General features: G+C 47.9%; 1 protein-coding gene across 2 annotated transcripts in view; it reads left to right on the forward strand.

Annotated features, from left to right (window-relative positions):
- The window catches only part of ZBTB7C (zinc finger and BTB domain containing 7C), a 332,722-nt gene that overhangs the window by 64,955 nt on the left and 249,395 nt on the right, over nt 1-18,372 (forward strand). For both annotated transcript variants that reach the window (XM_054694058.1, XM_054694059.1), the window contains exon 2: nt 70-278. The gene's annotated coding sequence lies outside the window, so the exon portion shown is untranslated. The remainder of the gene's footprint in view (nt 1-69; nt 279-18,372) is intronic.

Genomic DNA, 18,372 nt, shown 5'->3' on the forward strand with positions numbered 1-18,372 from the left:
TAGAACAGTTAAAACTTATGCATGTATCTCTGGCCCTGGTGGTAACAGAGGCTTCTGTTCTTCTTGCAGGTCTCCCCTGAAGCAGCTTGGAGCTTAGAGGGGGCTATCCAGCCAGGAGAACTAGAAGGGAAGGTGTGGAGCCCACCCAGGGACTAAGGAGTGAGCATAACCTACAGCCTGTTGGGCCTGGAGCCTCCAAGTTGGGGGCTGCACCAGTGGGGAGACTTAAGAAGAATAGATGCTTCGGCCCTGATGACATGTACACGGTGTAATGACAGGTAATGAACCTGAGGCTCATCTATCCTTTATGAATGATGTTGCAGGTAGGAGAATATATCAGCCTGCAGGTGACATAAAATGTCAACCCTTGGAAAGATAACTATGCAAACAAAGCACAGTAAGGCCTGATAAGATGATAGATGTGTGCTTTGCAGTTATTAGTTTCTGCCCCATGTGCTTGCTGAGCCAGGCACTGAAAGATTTAGCATCAGGTGGGCTCACTCCTGTTCCTTCTGGGAAGGCCTGATGCCTTTATGGGTGGGAAGAACTCAATGTAACAAATCAAGCAGTCATTATTACCCACCAGCAGCCTGGGAAGCAGAGAATGGGAAGGTGTGGAAAGGTGGGAGTGGGAAGGTGTGCCAGTGGGGAAACAGAGGCAGCTCAGGGTATGTGAGCTTTCATGTATCTATACAGGAGGGATAGACTGCTCACTGCTTGGGGAGCCTTCAGGATTGATTCAGACTTCTTGAGTGGCAAGTTGATATTTCATGCAAAAAAAAAAAAAAAAAAGAGGATTTTGTGACTCCTTCTGTCTGTCCAAGGTGTTAGAGCAACTAGCTGATGATTGAGGGTGGCTGCGGGGAAGTCATGAGTAGGGCTCTGGAGAGGTCAGGGGTGTCTGGCAGACATCCTGGGACCAGCAGTAGAGCTGGGGAAGTCAGCCAATTAGGGGAGCATCAAGCAGGTTCCCAGAGCCTAAAAGGCAGGGCCCTGGAAGGACAGGGTCCCAGTGGGACTGGAAATCCCAACTGTAAGCTCTGACCCAGTGGAGAGCCCTTTTCTGTCGGTCATCTTGTCTTCACTGTGTGTGTCCAGCAGGGAACCACTCTGGCAAATTCCAACTTGAGAAAATAGAGGGCGAGGGCTGCAGCAAAAATAGCTTGGGTCCTTGAGAAACTAACCAGGGGCAGGGGAGAGGCCAATGGCCTGGGGCAGGAGGCCTGAAGGGGTGTGGCAAATTCCATTCCGGTGCAGGCCAGTGTCAGGGTCCATAGAGTTGAGCCAAGGTTCTAGGGAGGGGTAGAGTGTTAGGACTTCTGGGTGGCCTTATTCTAAATCAGGCTGGAGGAATAAGACAAAGAAGGAATCTAGATATCTGAGCCCAGCTCTAGGAAATGGATCAGTCAACAGGCACCCAACCAGCCAGGACTTGGTTTCTGTTTATGAGGAAATGGAAGGGGAATGGAGCTCTGGGGACTCAGCAAGGATAGTCAGGGACTGGCTATACCTGAAGGGGTTTAGTTGGGGAATTGGCAGCCCACAGGTGCTATCCCTGGACACTCCAGATCCTAGTATACTGGCCCCGCACTATTCCTTGACCCCACCTTTCAGGGGGACAGGTGGTATTTGCATTTCAGACTTGACTGGGCAGGGCTGGCTCTGGAGGGCTTTATGATGGTGGGAGGTGATGGGGACAGGAGACAGAAAAGGTATAGTCCCGTAGTGTGTGGGTGAGGACTTTTATCATGTGTGTGTTCTTAGGAAGGCAAGGGGCATACTTCCTGATCAAGGCGAGAAAGAACAAAGGAGCAGGTTGAACAGAAGTTTCTTAACCTGGTTTAACAATATTTACCGAGTACCTATTGTGTGTTAGTTTCTGTGCCCAAGCTGCAAAGATGCATGAGGTGTGTCTGCTCCCTAGGAGGGAGTTGGGGAAAGCAGAAGATCATGGGCATGGAGACAGTTTCCAGCACCTTGGAAGCTTCAGGTTTCTGTCTTCAGAACAGGGCCATACTTCTCACTCATAGGCCAGTGGAAGAATTAAATAAAATAAAACATGTAAAACACTTAGCACAGCAGCTGGCTCCATAATAAGTGGCCGATACATTTAGTGCACTGATACATTTAGTGTTCTGCTTTTGGAGAAGCACTCACTGTGGAGGGGTGAGTGGGAGCAAAAAAGGCTGGGAGAAGTGCACCCTCATTCCCAGGGCTTCCAATTGCTAATGGGCTTTGAAGACCTGGTTATCAGAATTTCCCCAGTCATGGAAAATGTGGTAGAAGGCGGATCGGAACATTCAGAACTGGTGACCACTAAGTGGGATAGAGGGCTGGTGGGGCAGGTCCTGGAATTTACAGAACTGTTAGGAGAAAGCACCTTCCCAGCACTGTTTCTGCTTCCAGCACTGTTGTTGAGAGTGGGCAGGGTGACATGGTTACCGAAAGTGGAGGCAAGATGTGGACCCTGGAGCAGGGCTGTCTAGGAGAGGTGGAGCACGAGCCACAGATGCAGGCCACATGTGTGATTTGGAAGTTTCTAGTAGCCAAGTTAAAATAGGTAACCCTAAGCAAGCGAGAATCAGTGCCATGATGCGATTCATTGAACTGGGTGTGTCCAAAGTATTATTCTTTCAAATGCCATCAACATAAGAATGAATGAGGAAGTCACATTCTTCTTTTCCCACAAAGTCTAAGAAAACTGTCCCAAACCATCCAAAGAAACTTGGGTCCCCACCCAGGGATCTTACTCTAAAAGCTACATTCCTTTAACCCTTCTCTCTAGTCTTCAAGCATCAGCCTTTGAAACAAAAGCCCATCCCTACCTTTCCTGCCCCCTCTCTTTTCCTAACCATAAATATGCAAAATGTCCCATGGTCATAGCACATGGCTGCTCTTTCTGGGAATGGGGGGGGGGTACATTTGTGATTCTTCTGTGAATGGCATCTGCTCCCCAATAGCAGCAGGAAACAGTAATTGCTAGTAGCACAGCATCCTGACACAGGGTCAGCACTCCACAAGATCCAGTTCCCCTATGCCCAGCCCAGTCCGATCTGAGGAATGGGTTACTAACACCTGCCTGCCAGGCTTTTCCTGAGACTCAAATGAGACAATGTATGTGAAATTACCAAATGTCATTGAGACTCTTCACTCCCTACCCAGGGGTATCTTCTGGTCGAGGATCTGGATTGATACAAAGCTGTCCTTCCACTAGCCCTTCCCATGGCAAGTTGGACCCCCAAGCACAGTGAGCTGAGCACACCTGTGGGGTGCTCCTAGGGCACAGGGTGGCACCTCTGAATTAACCCTTTGCCTCCTATTTTCCTCTGGGAGAGGGGAAAGACTGTGTGTCACTGGCAGCAGTAGGTTTCCCTGACATCTGAGTTTGGATTCTATCAGATTATCATGCAAGTTCTTAATCTGTCCTTCTGGGCTTAAGGGGAGCAAGGTACAGACCGAGCTGGCCTGGGTCTGGTGAGGATTGTGCAACCAGGAAGGAGGTTTGAAGGGAGGGTCTCTAAGCAGATCCTTTGTCTTCCTGCTGTGGGGAACATGGAAAGGAGGTGCAGGTCGGTGATTTGAAGAGAAACTGGGTGTCAGCTGCCCTGGAATCAATGCAAAGTTTGCAGAACAATGGAAAGTTCTCCAAAATAGGGGCTGCCACAGCGTTTTCAGGGTTGGGTCAACATTTGATTGTGTGTGATGGGGTCAATAGTTCTTTGATGCACGGCAGTGTGTGCGTCCCTGTGTTGCTGCATCTCTAGATGGGAGGGACCCCCTGCCCCCAGCATCTGGTCCTGCTTCCTGCTGCCTCTCCTGGGCCCTGACCTCTGAGAACCGTCACTAATCCTAAGTGTCCTCTAAACCGTGTCATTGTGACTTAATATGTATTTTTCATATTGTATTATTTGTTATTTTTTTCTTTAAGATTTATTTATTTATTTATACACACACTGGGTACAGCCAGAGGCGCGGGAGGGTGAGAGAATTCACCAGAGCCAGAGCGGGGAGCAGAACAGGCAGACTGACGAAATACACTGCTGAGGGGAGCAGTGGGCATGGCAGGAGAGGTCTGCGCCCCATGTGGGACCCTTGCTGGCGGCCGGGGATCGAACCGGCGCTGCGGAGGCTGTGGGCAGCTTCACAAACCAGCGCTAACTGCTGCGCCACCGGGGAGGCCCTGTATTATTTGTTATTGAGATAACATTGGTTTACAGTATGACTAACACCTACCTTGAAAGGTGATCTGTGGCATATCTGGGGGACAGTTGGGAAGAGGGTTCGCAAAGCCAAGTAGGTTTTGGTAGAGATGTTGTCATTTCTAAGTCTGCTGTAGGATCCCTGGTCTCAATGTTCTTGTCTGTTCAGTGGACACGAGCCCATGCCCTGCAGTGATGGAGTCCTGTTGTCAGGTGTACCTGCATTTGAAAAGTAAGAGAGCTATGAACTGTAATCTCTAAAGATTTGAGAATATCCTGGTAACACTCTTTTCCTTCCAAGTCTAGCAGTGTGTAATTCTCTTCTTCAAAATTAGTCTCTTTATTGCTTCCTGGGGGCCCACAGAGAACCTTTTCTGATATATCACCTGAAAATTTTGCAGCAGGGAGAGGCAGGCAGGCACTTTGCCCTTGACTGACAACCTTCACTTGGGTATTCAACAATTTTAATTTTTCATGATTCCTCTGATAAAAATAGGGCCCGACTAAAAACAAATACATTTGTATTTTCCATCTCCTTAATTAGTTTCTAATTTGGGGGTTCTTATTAGCTCAAAATCATCTTGCTGAAATGGTCCTTGGATGATAAAAAATGTGAAAACCACAATCAATTCTAGAGAGATCTTACTATTTAATTATGCTGATTGGAGCACTAGAGACCCCTGGCAAAACGAACCTCTTAGAATAAGCTTGATTTGTGTAATTTGGTTTTTAAAAATTTTGGATGCATATTTATCACGTTCAGCTATGTGTTCTTGTTCTCCTTGAGATTCTCCTAAGAGCAGAGTGGAGGATTTCACGGGCTGCTGAGTCCCCGGGACCCCAGCTTAGCCCATGGCGTTGCTGGTCGGCTTGGACCTGTAGAGAATGCAGCATCTCCAGCTTGTCTGGTTAATTTAAAATGTATTTTATTTAAAGAGAAAAAAAAAAAAAAGGAAAAGGTGACCCAGACACAGATGAGGAAAGATTAAGTAGAAATTTGGAGCTTAATGGTAAGAGAGAGTGTGAAGTCCTAGAAATTGGGTGACTCTTGGGTTAGATATGTATCTAGAACCAAAGTCTAGAATGTCTGTAACTTTGGCGACACTGGGAAGTTGTTGTTGCTCAGGAAGATATGCCCCTGAGCATCTGAACCCATGTATCGATTTTAGCTTTGATAAAAGTTGAACAAGATGTCCTGTGATAGGAGGGATACATCACTACCCAGGACATTTTCTTGCCATAAAGCTGAACCTACATCTGCTTAAGTCTGTAGACCTAACTGGCACTTTCTACAGGGACTAGAGGAACATGGAAATACCACTGCAGGGTGGCCACCACCCATTCCAGGGCAGGAGGAGCTCTTTAGGACAAATGAGGGGAAGTCAAAGGGAGCTGCAGGGTGAATAGTTCTAGATTGATGGAGTCTTAAGAGACATGCCAACCAAATGTACTCTCTGAATGTGGTTTGAATCCTCACTCAAGCCTACCTTGGACATATTTGAGGGAATCAGGAAGATTAAACATAGACTGGTTGTTTGATTGGAATTATACTTTTTTTTTAGGGTGCATAGTACTGTGGCAATGTTACATAGTGAAGTATTTATAAATGATCTAATAGCTGGGATTTTCAAAAAAAGATTTCAGAAAAAAGGTAGATAAATCAAAAATAGAATGTTGAAGATTGTTGAAGCTTGTTTGGGGGTGGGTGATGGGCATATGGGGATTATTATAAAAGTATTGATTATACTTTTATATTTTGTGTATATAAAAATTCAATAATAAAAAGTAAAAAAATAAGTAATGTCCTCACTAGTTGGCTTAGCCCTGAAATTTTACCATTAGCGCTTTATTGATCTAGCTTAAGCCTTTCTTAGCCTGTGTACAGTTTCTCCTGGGAAAGTGCTTTAACCTCCAGGAAAGTAACAATGGGGCAGCAGAACATTTCCCCAGAACAGGGTTCTGTAGTATAGAGAAGGCTGCATTGAATGAAGCCAAATTGTTTCCTTTGGGGCTTTGTTTATGCTAATACACAAGGTGGCTATAGCAATGCAGCCTTGCACAAAATGATTTGTTGTGTGCTTCAGAGGAGATACAAACCTCCAGCCCCTCCGAGGAAAATCAGAGTAAGGTCAGAAGCCTGGGTTCCAGAGCTGTCTGTTGACTGGCTAGTCATTGCTATATCACTCAAACTTTTGGAGACTCAATTTTCTTGTCTGTAAAATGAGCTTAATACCACCTGCCACTTACCTTAGAAGAATATGAAAGGGCTGCAGACAGTATAGGAAGCCCAAGAACAAAGGTTAAGTTCTGGGATTGTTTGGTACCATTTTCTGAAACTCAGTCCACAAACGTTTGCTTGGGGCTCACAGCTCCGTATGCAGGTATATAGTCTGACATGGCCTGAGTATGGACGATTGTGGGTGCCACATGCTCAAGAGATACAGATGGGGAGAAGCAAGTTCTCTGTCCTCTGGGAGCTTACACTAGATCTGGGCAGTCCATCGAATAAATAGTGATGGGAACCAGCAAACCCATCCACCTGGGGATACACCAGAGGTTTAGATTCAGAGGAAGGGGGTCTTGCTCTTGGCTGGGGTGGTCCATGAAGGCCACGTGGAAGAGGTGACACTTGACCTGGGTCTCAAAGCCCGGGGAAGATTTGGGTGGATCATCCTTTGCTGGTCACATTACTCGGTTGGACGGCATCCCTGCGTCCCACTTCCACATGCCCACAGGCTGCAGCTGAGCACATGGACCTTGTTTGGATGATGGTATTACCCATCATGGCAGCCCTCGTCCTCCCTGTCCAGAACCAGGTCCCTGCTCCCCTGCCTGGCCCTCCCACCCCTCCCATCCTCTCTCTGTCTCCACTTCTGTTTCTGTTTCCCACTGGAGTCCAGAGAAGCTGGATTACTCATCCTGTCTACATCACTGACTCCTGCCCTCTCTTTTAAGTTAAAAAAAAGTCTAAGCCACAGAAACAAAGCAATAAATTATGACTCAGACACTCAAGCCTTCATGTGGAAATGTTTATTATCATCATCAAATCATTCCTTAGGGCTGTGAGAAAGACAACCTGAGTGGAAGGTTTGGAGAGGGTGGGCAGCAGTTGCTTTAGCAGAGGTGAAAGGATTAAGGAGGGTAAAGGTTGCTTGCTGACCTGGTTCCTTGGGTACAGAGAGCTGGTTGGGGGTTCCAGCTCCCCTTGCAGGGTGTGCCTGGGATGTGAATTGCAGGCCAGGGCACTTGTTAGCAAAGAACCACATGGACCTTTTATTTGCACAGTAGAAATGAAAGAAAAGGCCTAGAAAAGGAGCGGGCTGGGTGGTGGAGCCTTCAAGTCAACCAGGAGGCCCAGGCTGTGCCACGCCTTGTCCTCAAGAATCCTGCATGGACAGAGCTCAGCCCGTTCTGGGCACGTTTTAAGGCTCACTAAGCTGTTGTTAGTATCACTATTTGGGGAAGGCCTTGCCCAGAGTCTGGCACAACGTTGGCCCCCACAGTGGAGTCTCATGACAACATAGACCTCAGGTTTGGGCTCAGATTATTGGTGATGTTGAGTTGAGTTGGGTGTTGAGTTTTTGTCATTGAGTCTCACCGTCTCACGTGTAAAATGGAATAGCCATACCTCTCTCCCAGGATGGTTGTGAGCATGAAAAGTTCTTGGCCCTCAGGGACCCTCAACAACTTTTAGTTTTCAAATCTCCTTCTGCCATTGAGAAGTAATGAGGCATGAGACACATTGCCTTGAGCCTCATTTTCTTTCTCTATTAAATGGCAATAATTAGATTACCTGTCTTACTGATACCATTGAACTCTGAAGAGAGTTTAGTGGGCAATGTATATGAAATATTTTAAGGAGTATAAAGAGTTAGGCAAACATAAAGAAAATGCACCCGTGTGATTCACCCCGCCCCCCTCCACACACACATATACAGACAAACTCAGAGGCCAAAATCTCAGAGCAGGTAAATGCAGGTGGTGGTGGAGGGGGAGGAGGAACACCAGTCCCAGGGCTGCTTTGCATTGTGCTGTTTGGCCATTTCACTTTCCCAGGGTCCATTCCCTCCCTTCCCCACTCCAGAGTGGGGGCACACACGGGTAGACCCACATATCTGACATCCAGCTCTGCCTCTGAAGCAGCAAGTCATAGGACTGTTTCCTCAGACCCAAAATTGAGTTAAAAATTGCTGACCACAGCACAGCCGAGAAGCCAGCAGGACAAGGAGTTAGCACCTTCCTAAGTTGTAAAGCGGTGACCAAGCAGAAGAAGCCCCCATCCTTATCTGTCACCACATCTTCCAGTCCTGTGCAAAGGAAGATTTGATAATGCCTGCTGGTTGATTAATATGCGCCCTGCCATTTCAGCTGCTTTTGGGGAGACAGCAGCAATTATTTTCATGTTAGAGGGACACTTTGGAAAGAAGCAGACCCTGACCCTGCTCCTCTGTGGCTTTTCTGAGTCACAGGGGGGCATCTTCTCCCAGCCCTGAAGGGGAACTGTCAGGTGGTTGTTGGGGCCGAGACCAGCCATCCGTCTACCCACTTAGTCTAATTTGCTGTGTAACTCAGCACTTACTCAGGGCTTTGATTTAGAGTTCATGGTTCATCTTTAAGTGAACACTAGTCTGGAATCTTCCATCTGTCATTGCTGGTAATAGTGACCTGGCAGCCAGGTGGTGAGCTCCGGAAAGCCAAGTCTGCTTTTTTTGGGTCCAATATTTTCCCACCATTAGCTACATACACTTGTTATATTTTAAGGCCACGTGGTGTAGGGCAAAGGGTACAGGGCTGAGTTGGGAGACAGGACTCTCAACCCAGCTTTGCCATTAACTTGCTGTGTGAGGCTAAGCCAAAGCCTTTTGACCTCTCTGGACCTCAGTTTCCCACCCACTGGATGGCACAGGGTTGGGAGGGTGTGCTTCCGTTGAGCCTCTGACTTAGCACCCCAGCCCTAAGGATTATGCAGTGAATTAGAGAGATCTGTGTTCCAATTACAAAACTAATTACTGCTTCATAGAGGAAAAATAATCACTAAGCAGTACAGAAGTACCTTTCTGAGAAAATAAAGATGTGGGATGCCTTGAAACAATGTCACTATCAATAATTTTGGGAAATGTTATCCATAATTAACATTTAAAAATTATACAAATAATATATATCTATGGCCTATAATTGTTATATACAATAAATAGAACCATATTACACAGAAATGGGATCAAGGTATATATTATGTTCTATAGCTTGTGTTTTTACTTCTCTATCTTAAAAAACTCATATATCACTCTAACTTTTATAAAATGGTTTTTGATAATATGGTTATAATTTATTAATAGGCTAGAATTAATGTCACCTCCTCCTGGGCCTCTGGTGGTGGCTGTCCATTCTCACTGAGTTGGCAGTTGGCCTCCCGCTCCTACTCCTGAGAGGGTCCTCGAGGAGCTGGGCAGGGGATGGGCGCAGACATGGCTGGAGGCTCGGCCCAGGGCTTACGGCGCTGCCTATCACTCTGCCGGAAGCTTCTCCAGTGAGTACTGTGGCTCCACTGTGCCAGGGCATGTGGGCTGTGCCAGAGTTGGAGGCGTTGGGGCCAAGTTGGGACTTAGTGAGGAAGGCGGGGTGGGCATGTGTGGGGTACAGTGCACCGGGCAGGCAGGTGCCTGAGAAGGTGAACACTACTTGGTGTAGTGCAGTCAGTTCTCTGGAACCAAATGTAGGAACTGGGGTGAGGTGAGGCAGGCTGAGTGGGGGAGCAGAGCTAAGCACAGCCCTCCAGAGAAGGGTAGGCACTGTGGGAGCTCCAGCCCTTTCCCCTCCTTGCTTCCTCCAGTGAAGAGGCAGGAGGGCCTGGCCGAGGTGGCCAGACTGAGCAGGCTCCCTCTGTACTGTTTCCAACCCCCTTCTGGCTTCTTGTGATTATGGGACCCCATGACCAGAACTGTTAACATCCCTTTTTCGAAGAGTGTAGAAGAAAGAAATTTTGGGCTCTCGTGCCTGCAATTATTTCCCATTTTCTCTTGTGTTTAATTGAACTAGAATTTTTGAAAGGTAGAGCGTCCCTATAGTTCAAAACTCAAAGAGATAGATAAAGGTGTACACCAGAGTTTCTCAGTTTCTCACTCTCATCCTGTCCCCTTTTACACCATCCCTGCCCCCCAACAAAGGGGTGCCCTATAAGCAGCCATTTATGTTACATTCTGGGGTCATCTTCTGTTTATGCTAAAATGTAGAAATTTGCATGTGTATTCTTAGTTTACCTCTTTACCATATGAAAGGTAGCCCACTATATACTATATTCTGTACATTTTTTTTATACACACTTGTTTTATGTAAAGGTAACACAGCCTATTGAAATCTCTCCATATTAATACCTAGAGCACTTCCCAGGGGTCTTATTTAACAGCAGTATAGTATTCCATATATACATGGGCAAATTTTTTATTAGTTGAATCATTTCCAGTGTTTTTCTACTAAAAACAATTCTATAATCTGATGTTGGTTTGGAAATTTTGTTGCATTTGTGTGTGCTTTAAAAGTAAAATCCAATCCAAAATCTTTTTTTTTAAGTTTTATTTATTTATGCATACAAGAGCTGGGGTACAGGCCAGAGATGCGGGAGGGTGAGAGGATTCACCAGAGACAGAGTGGGGAGCAGAACAGGCAGACTGACTGAAATACACTGCTGAGGGGAGCAGCGGGCGAGACAGGAGAGGTCTGCTGTGCCATGTGGGTAGCTCTCTGGCTGGCTGGGGATAGAACTCGTGCTGCAGAAGCTGCGGATTGCTTCATGGTGCAGTGCTTAACCCCTTGCACCATCAGGGAGGCCCCCAAATCTTTTCTTGATGTGGGCATAGGAAATATGATCTATGAACACATAAGTAAGGAGGACTTGTTCCCAAATTTCTGTGCTCTGTCCCCCAAGTGACTCCATCTCGTGGTCCCCTAGCATCTATTTTCATCAAAACACCTGCCAAGATGCAGTGTCTTTGCTTCCCACCTGGGCTGCTGACAGTAGACCTTATTTTCATTGCCTCCTGTGCTTTCAGTGAAGACTCAAGAATCCCAGGCCCTTGAGATTTGGACTCTCAAAGGCTTCCCTGGGTCCTGAATGCAGTGGTAGGAGCTGCGTGGCCTGGACCAGTGAGAGGGTCTGGACTCCAGTTCCAGGTCTGCTGCTGCTGAACTGGCTGACCTGCCTAAGCCCCTCCCCTTACCTGTTATACAGGTGAACAGGACGCCCAAGGATTTTTCCTATCCTAACATGGTGTGGCTCTAGGAGCAGCCGAGTGGTGGCAAGTACCGTTTAAAAATCCTCAGGTCCAGAATAGCCATCAAGTGTCACTTTCTCAACTAGGGGTCTGGTGCTGGCATTCCCTCACCTCCCTGGGTGGCTGGCATGCTTTCTCAATGTGAAATCAAAGCTTTGTTGAGCTGACTGGTATGTGGTAATAAAATGAGGCCCATGTGCAGATTCCCATTACTCATATGCACTTTCATTTGGCTACAGATTTGTGAAGGCCTTTCATTGCTAGTGCATGAAAAAGGGATATTTCACACATGTTTCACATTAGGGCCGTGATTTAGTCCCTGAGTGAATAAGAATCAATGCAACAGCCACTGCCACCCGAGAACCCATTTATATTGTATTATGGACACAGCGGCCCCACCTTTGACTGCCATCTTGTCAGACCCGATAAGGTAATCATAATATAATCATAATAATAACTTAGATTTTCATTATGGGGGTCTTTTCCCCAGGGCTTTGCCTCCTGCTCCTGTGCTTTCTCTGTGGTCTGTCTGTCTGTTCCAGTCCGGGGTGTGTCCTAAGCTTGGGGGTTCTCATAGTGAGCCTTACTTGAGGAAAGAGTTCTCAGCCTCATTTATTACTTAATCAATTGGCAGACCAGTCATTCAGTCCATTGTCATGCATAGCACCCCTCAAATGCAGTGTGCCCCATGGAACACCTGATCTTGTCCCCAATTCCTGGGTACCCTCTTCCTGTGAACAGCACCACTGGCCACTCTGTCCGCTGGGCCTTCTGCTTCAGCCCCACCTGCCCCTCCCATGTCAAGTGCCTGCACTTCTCTCATCTGGGTGGCCCATGTCACCCCAGCCCGACAGCCTAGCAGATCTCTCTCATTTTCTCCTGCCACCCCACCATACCCCAGTCTTCACACGTCATCATAGTTGCCGTGGTAAATATGCTCATCTGATCATATTGCTCCCTCTGAGACCTTCTAGTGGCATCTTGTTGCTTCTAGGAAAAAGGTAGAAATTCTTACCTGGGGCAGCAGGACCTGCCCCCTCCTCAGCTTTCTCCTATGCCTCCTTTGCTTTGGTTTGTAGAATCAGCAGTGCTCTTTCTGCCTCAGATGCTGTGTACACTGCCTTCTGGCTGCTAGCTTCCCCCTGCACAACCATCAGAGCATAGCCCGCTGGCCCCCTTAGTCCTTATCACTGTTGTGAATAAACATCCCACCCGCTCTTTCATATCTGCCTCCTCGCTACAGAGCAAACGCCACGTGCCATTGACAGTTGACCCTGCACAGCCCTTCAGTGTAGCAGGAGAATGTTAAATGAGGAAGGTGTGAGCAAGCTGCCTTCTGGAGGGCGGGGCAGAGGGACGCAGGGAAATTAGGATACCCGTGGACTTTTTTTTAATAATAATGACATTAAATAAAATAGCAAAATCTTGCAACTACAAAGGTCTTCAGAGGTGGTTCCAGGCCTAAGCCCCTCTTCTAGGGAGGACGTATAGAACTGTGGGTAAGACCATAGACAGTGGAGTCAGACTGCCTGCCTTCTTTCTTTTTTTTTTGTAATTAAAGGGCAGGTTTATTAGGGAAGGACTAAAACAGTTAAAGACACTTGCATAGACAGAAGCAGGCAGGAAAAGCTGCCCCAGAAGGGTCAGGTTTGCCAAGAGAGGCCTGCATGGTTGCAGGTGGGTGGCCCTGGCAGGTCACAGGCAGGCAGGAAGGCTGCTGCCCTGCAGAGGAGAGAGTGGGTGAAAAGAGGCACCTGCATAGTCACAGGTGGGCAGTGGAATTGCTGCCTGCCTGCCTTCTTTCTGTGTGCACTTTAGCAAGTTGTCTAACCTCTCTGAATCTCAATTTCTTCACTTGTATAACAGGGATGATACTTTGTCCAGACAACCATTGTGAGGATTAAATGAGATTAAATTAAACATGTTGTGAGAACTAACGAAGGAGCTCCAGGCAAGGTGCATAGCCCAGCACCAGCTCTGACGCTTATTGGCCATTATGGTGATGATGACAAAGGACAGCACTGAAGCTCAGAGAGGTTAGGCTTCATGGCTAAGATCACACAGTGTCTGGTGCACAGCTGGGTTTTCTGTTCTGGCCACTGGACTGGGCATCTCTCAGAGGTGCTGGCCCTTACCCTCCAGAGGTTCTGGTCATATTGCTATAGCTCAGTGGTGCTAAACTGGGGTGGTTTTGCCCACCCCACTTCAGGAGACATTTGCTGATATCTGTGGACATTTTTAAGGTCACAGATGTGGAGAGGGGAAAAATATTGGCATCTGGTGAGTGGAGGTCAGGGGTGCTGCTAATACCCTACAGTGCACAAGGCTCGTTTCTCCAATAAAGGATCCCCAAATCTCCAAAGTACTGAGGTCGAGACATCCCGCGATGGCTGTTTATAGGAGGGTCCTGGGCAAACTAAATCCACTAGAAACTGATCTGGTAAAGGGCACCCTCTCTTAAAGGGCCAGAGATGCCCAGTCAGCCTTATTCCAGGGGAAATGCCTGCCTGGTTTGGGGCTGAGCAGGGGTGAAAGCCTGGAGATGGAATTTAGAGATGGATATGAGTCAAAATATCTGTTTGGAACAGAAAGAAAATATAGCAGGAGCAGCCTGATGAGATGTGTGTGGGGTTTGGGCAATGTGGATAATTTTTCAGAGTGGCATCTTCGCCAGAAGCTTACAGACGCCAGCACCCACCTCCCCCTATTCCTCTTCCAAAGGGCCTTTGGCTCATTTGAGATTGTGCTGCTCGCAGAGCTGTGGCTCCTGGCTGGGGCAGATCCGAGTGCAGCCTGTGCATCTGTCAGCTGCTCTGCGAGCAGGCTGCCGACTCCGCCTGCCCTTGGGAGGTGTGAGGACTCAGGGTAAGTGTAAATCACACTCCATGCAGTTCCCCCATCCCCAGCCCGGCACCATTTTCACCTAGGAAGTCTAATAAAAATGCATTCCAAGTCCTAGTCCTAAAGGTGGAAGGATGGAGAGGAACTGGGGAGAGGAGCCAGTCCAGGGCAGTGTTGATTAAAGGTATCTCAGCCGCAGGGTTTTTCTGGCCTTAGAAGCTGCCCTGAGGCCCTTGGAGGTGGGTGTTCCTGGTGTAGGCTCTACTTCTGGCCTGTGGGGAGGCCCTGGGCCCCAGCCCTCTGTGGGGGTTGGCAGGGAGTATCCTCAGCTCATCTCATGGCTGATCAGACCCTGCAGAAGCGCCTCACTTACTCAGGGGATGCATTATCCAGGGCTTTGCCTAGGAGAGCAGCGAGAGGCTGGTGGGTGTGAAGCACCTGCCAGGGATGGGGGCGGGGAAGCTAGGTCAGGCCACTTGCACAGTGGTTCTCAAATCTGACAGCATATTAGAATTGCCTGGAGGCTTTGAAAAAATTCCAATGTACCCCATCTGGGGCTGTACCCCAGAATTATTACAGCAGCCTCTGGGGTTGGCACCAGTAATTTTTCAATTTCTCCAGGTGATTCAGTGGGCAGCAAAGGCAGAGGATCATGGGTTTAAGCCCCCCCACTCCCTGTGTCCCACCTCTCGCCCTCTGTCCCCCAGACTCCAGTAGTCTGGCAATGTTGAGGCCTATAATGAGGACATAAAGGGAAGCTCAGTTGGGATTCAGGGAGGGCCAATCATGACGAGGAAACTGGGGGCTCACAGACTCTGGGTGGGGAAGGAGTGTCCCCCATCTGACCACACAGATGGCCAAGGTTTTGGGTCCTATTGCCTGCAGGAGGGTTTAAAAAAGAGCATGATGATCCAGAGGCAGGGATGGCCCAGAGCCAGGGTCTGCGGGGCAGGGCTGAGGTTGGCAGCTCCCTGAGCCTGGCAGGGTGCTCTTCAGGCAAGGAGCGAGGACACGACATGACGCTGTAGAGTTTATGGTGGATTTTGTTTGCAGTTACTTGGATGTGGGTCTGGTCTTTGTTTCTAGTCTGGGAAACCCCAACGAGATCGGCAACCTTGGCATAATTCCATGCAGGGTTTGGCCACTTCTCCAGGCCTCTGCTGTTCTATCTTAGGTGCTAGGAGCCTCGTCCTCACCTGGATTCTTACAATAGGTTGCCAGCCTCTACCCCCAAGAGTCTATTTCAAGCCAGCTTCCAGAGGGATCCTTCCAGATGTGTCGAGTGGTTTCCCCCTTGCTCAGAATCTTCTCGTTCTCCCCATTCCATGTTGCTCAGAATAAAAGCCAAAGTCCTCAGAGGGGCCCAGAAGGGCCCAATTTCCTCCCCTGATGCATCTGCCCACCTGCCCCAATCACTCCACTCCAGCCTGCCCCATCACCTCCCCCCTCCAACCCCAGCATGCTTGCTTCTGGGCCTTTGTCCCAGATATTCCCTCTGCCTGGAAGCTCAGCCTCCCAGAAATCTGCAAGCCCCCCTCCTTTACCAGCTTCTGGTCTTTGCTTGAATGTCATTTTCCCAGACACCTGCTCCTGGTTTCCCGGATCTTCATTTCTCTGCATAGCACTCATCTACTGCCTGTGTATTTGTTTCCTGTCTCCCTCCCTAAGTGAGGAGGTGAGCTCCGAGGCAGGGTTGTTTCTATTAGATTTGTTGATGTAAACCCAGAATGTAGGACAGCATCCAGCCTGCTGGGTGCCCAATAGATTTGTTTCTGCTTTTCCCTCTTTGCACCATCGATGCTTACAATGGGCTTAATCGCAATCTTTGGTCCAGGCATGATCAGTTTTTATTTAATTATGTATCGACATAGTAATTTTTATTAATGTAATAAGCACCCAAGAACTCAACACTCAAAACAAAGCTAGGATTTGACAAAAGCTACATCTAGACATCTGATATTGTTCAAGTCACCCCCATGTCTCCCTACCTGAGGTTGATACTGTCTTTATGATTCTGATTTTCTTTTTATCTAGTTTCATTGCATTTATATGGATTCCAAAAAGGTATATTTTATCATAGTTATTTTTAGACTTATACAAAGCCTGTTAGGCCGTACATGATCTTTAGTGTCCTTTCCACTCAATATCACGTTGTTAAGTTCTACCTATAATGTTGCATGTGCTGTGGTTCCTTTCTTTTGAAAAGTAATGGTGGAATATTAACTTTAGGTACCCTCTCCACCTCTCCCCACATGGTGACAGCTTGTGATAACAGCTGACATCTATTTAAGTATTTACTTGCAAGGACTCTGCTAAGTGTTTTATTAGTTCCACTTAACAGGTGGGAAAACTGAGACACGAAGGGAGCAACTGGTTTAAAGTCAAACCCAAATGGCTCAAAGGGCAGAGGCATGATTTGAACCCATAATATGTGGCTCCAGAGGCTGAGCTCCTAACCCTGTACCACACAGTCCCTGGAAAAGCAAACGAGTGAGCAAGTTTGTGCACACTGATCACCACCGCCAGCACCTTAGGAACCCCACCGAATGGCTCTTGATTATCAGTAGAGGTTCAACACACACACACACACACACACACACACACACACACACTGGCGTGTGTGGAATTACATAAATGCATGTTAACGGACAGAAAATTTATAGTAGGAGAACTAGACCTCACCTTCTGATGCTTGCCAATATCCGTCTGCCTGTCCATTCCTCCCTATCTCTGTCTCTGTTCTTCTCCTCTCTATTAAAAAAAAAAAAAAAAGAAAATGAAAACAAAACAAAATAAAACACCATCTGGGCCCTGTACTTAAAGGGTTTGGTGACTGAGAAGCAACCCTGACAGGCTGGGTCTGCAGGCCTGGCTCCTGGGAGAGGGGACAGGCTAGGAACTGTTGGAGGAAGAAGCCTGCTGATGGCAGTTTGTCTGTCCACACCAGGGCCCAGGGGGCAGCAGGGGTCTTACTGAGCAGCGCTGGGGATGTGATGACCAGCATCAGTGAAGGCTGAGCTTTTCAGGTGCCTTTAGCCATCAACTGCCCCTTAGAACAAGAGCACCCCTTCTTTTTACATGAGGAACAAACAGATGGGGAACTGGAGGGCTGGGCATGGATTGAGCAAACAATAGATACCCTCCGAAGAACAATCACCCCTGTCCAGGTAGGCACAGCAGGGCCAAGGTCAGGCAAATAATGAATGTTATGGTGACTTTGGTCCTGAGCCCAGCATTGGAACTGTGTGAACTGGGTTTGACCAAAGAGAGGATGGAGCCACAGATTTAACTCTTCCAGTGTGTGAAGGGGCTGCCTGGACTTACTTGTTCACTGTCCATCTAGGGAATGGCAGAGGGTGCTTTCTCAAAGTCAGATGCTTGAGAAACCAGCAGGGCAGAGAAGCTTCCCCTGGGGGAAGGCCAGAAGCTTCACCTGGGGGAATGAGGGTGGGGGTAGCTTGTGAAAGTGGGTGGTTTTAGACTTTTCTGGTAGGAAGAAAAGAAGGAAAGTCAGCACTGCCTTTTCAGCAAGTGATTGTTCCACCTACTGATATCAATAGGGGGCGGCAGAGAGCAGGAGACAACAGACCTCAAGATTAGCTTCACCTTGGCCTCAGTTTCCCCTAAGTCCCTGTGGCTTAGAAGATTTCAAGCTGAGAGTGCATGTACTAAGAAGAGTGAACAGGGTTTCTCACTAGTGCTGTATACATGAGGCCATCTGAGGTGGGGTGGCGGGGAAGGGGGAAGCATAGAATCCTCTAGAAGAGGGAAAAGACTGATGGAGCTCAGGGTGAGCTCTCTCAACCCAGACTAAGATCTCCTAAAGTGCTAAAGCACTGCCCACCCAGATCGGTAGAACCAGAGAGTCTGGGGTAGGCACCCAGGGATTGGTCTGTTTAAAATCCTTGCCAGATCATTCTTCTCTTCAGTCAACTACTAGCCAGTCTCTTCTGTTGAGTAGGGCTGCCCCTCAGTGGCTGAAGGACTTGGGGCATTGACTTCCATGGTGCAGACAATGGAGATGGTAACAGGATATGCTGGTATCCGGAGCAGCTGTGAGGATT

The sequence above is a fragment of the Talpa occidentalis genome, unplaced genomic scaffold, assembly GCF_014898055.3.
Source record: "Talpa occidentalis isolate TD23 unplaced genomic scaffold, MPIMG_talOcc4v2.1 talOcc4.13, whole genome shotgun sequence".
NCBI lineage: Eukaryota > Metazoa > Chordata > Mammalia > Eulipotyphla > Talpidae > Talpa > Talpa occidentalis.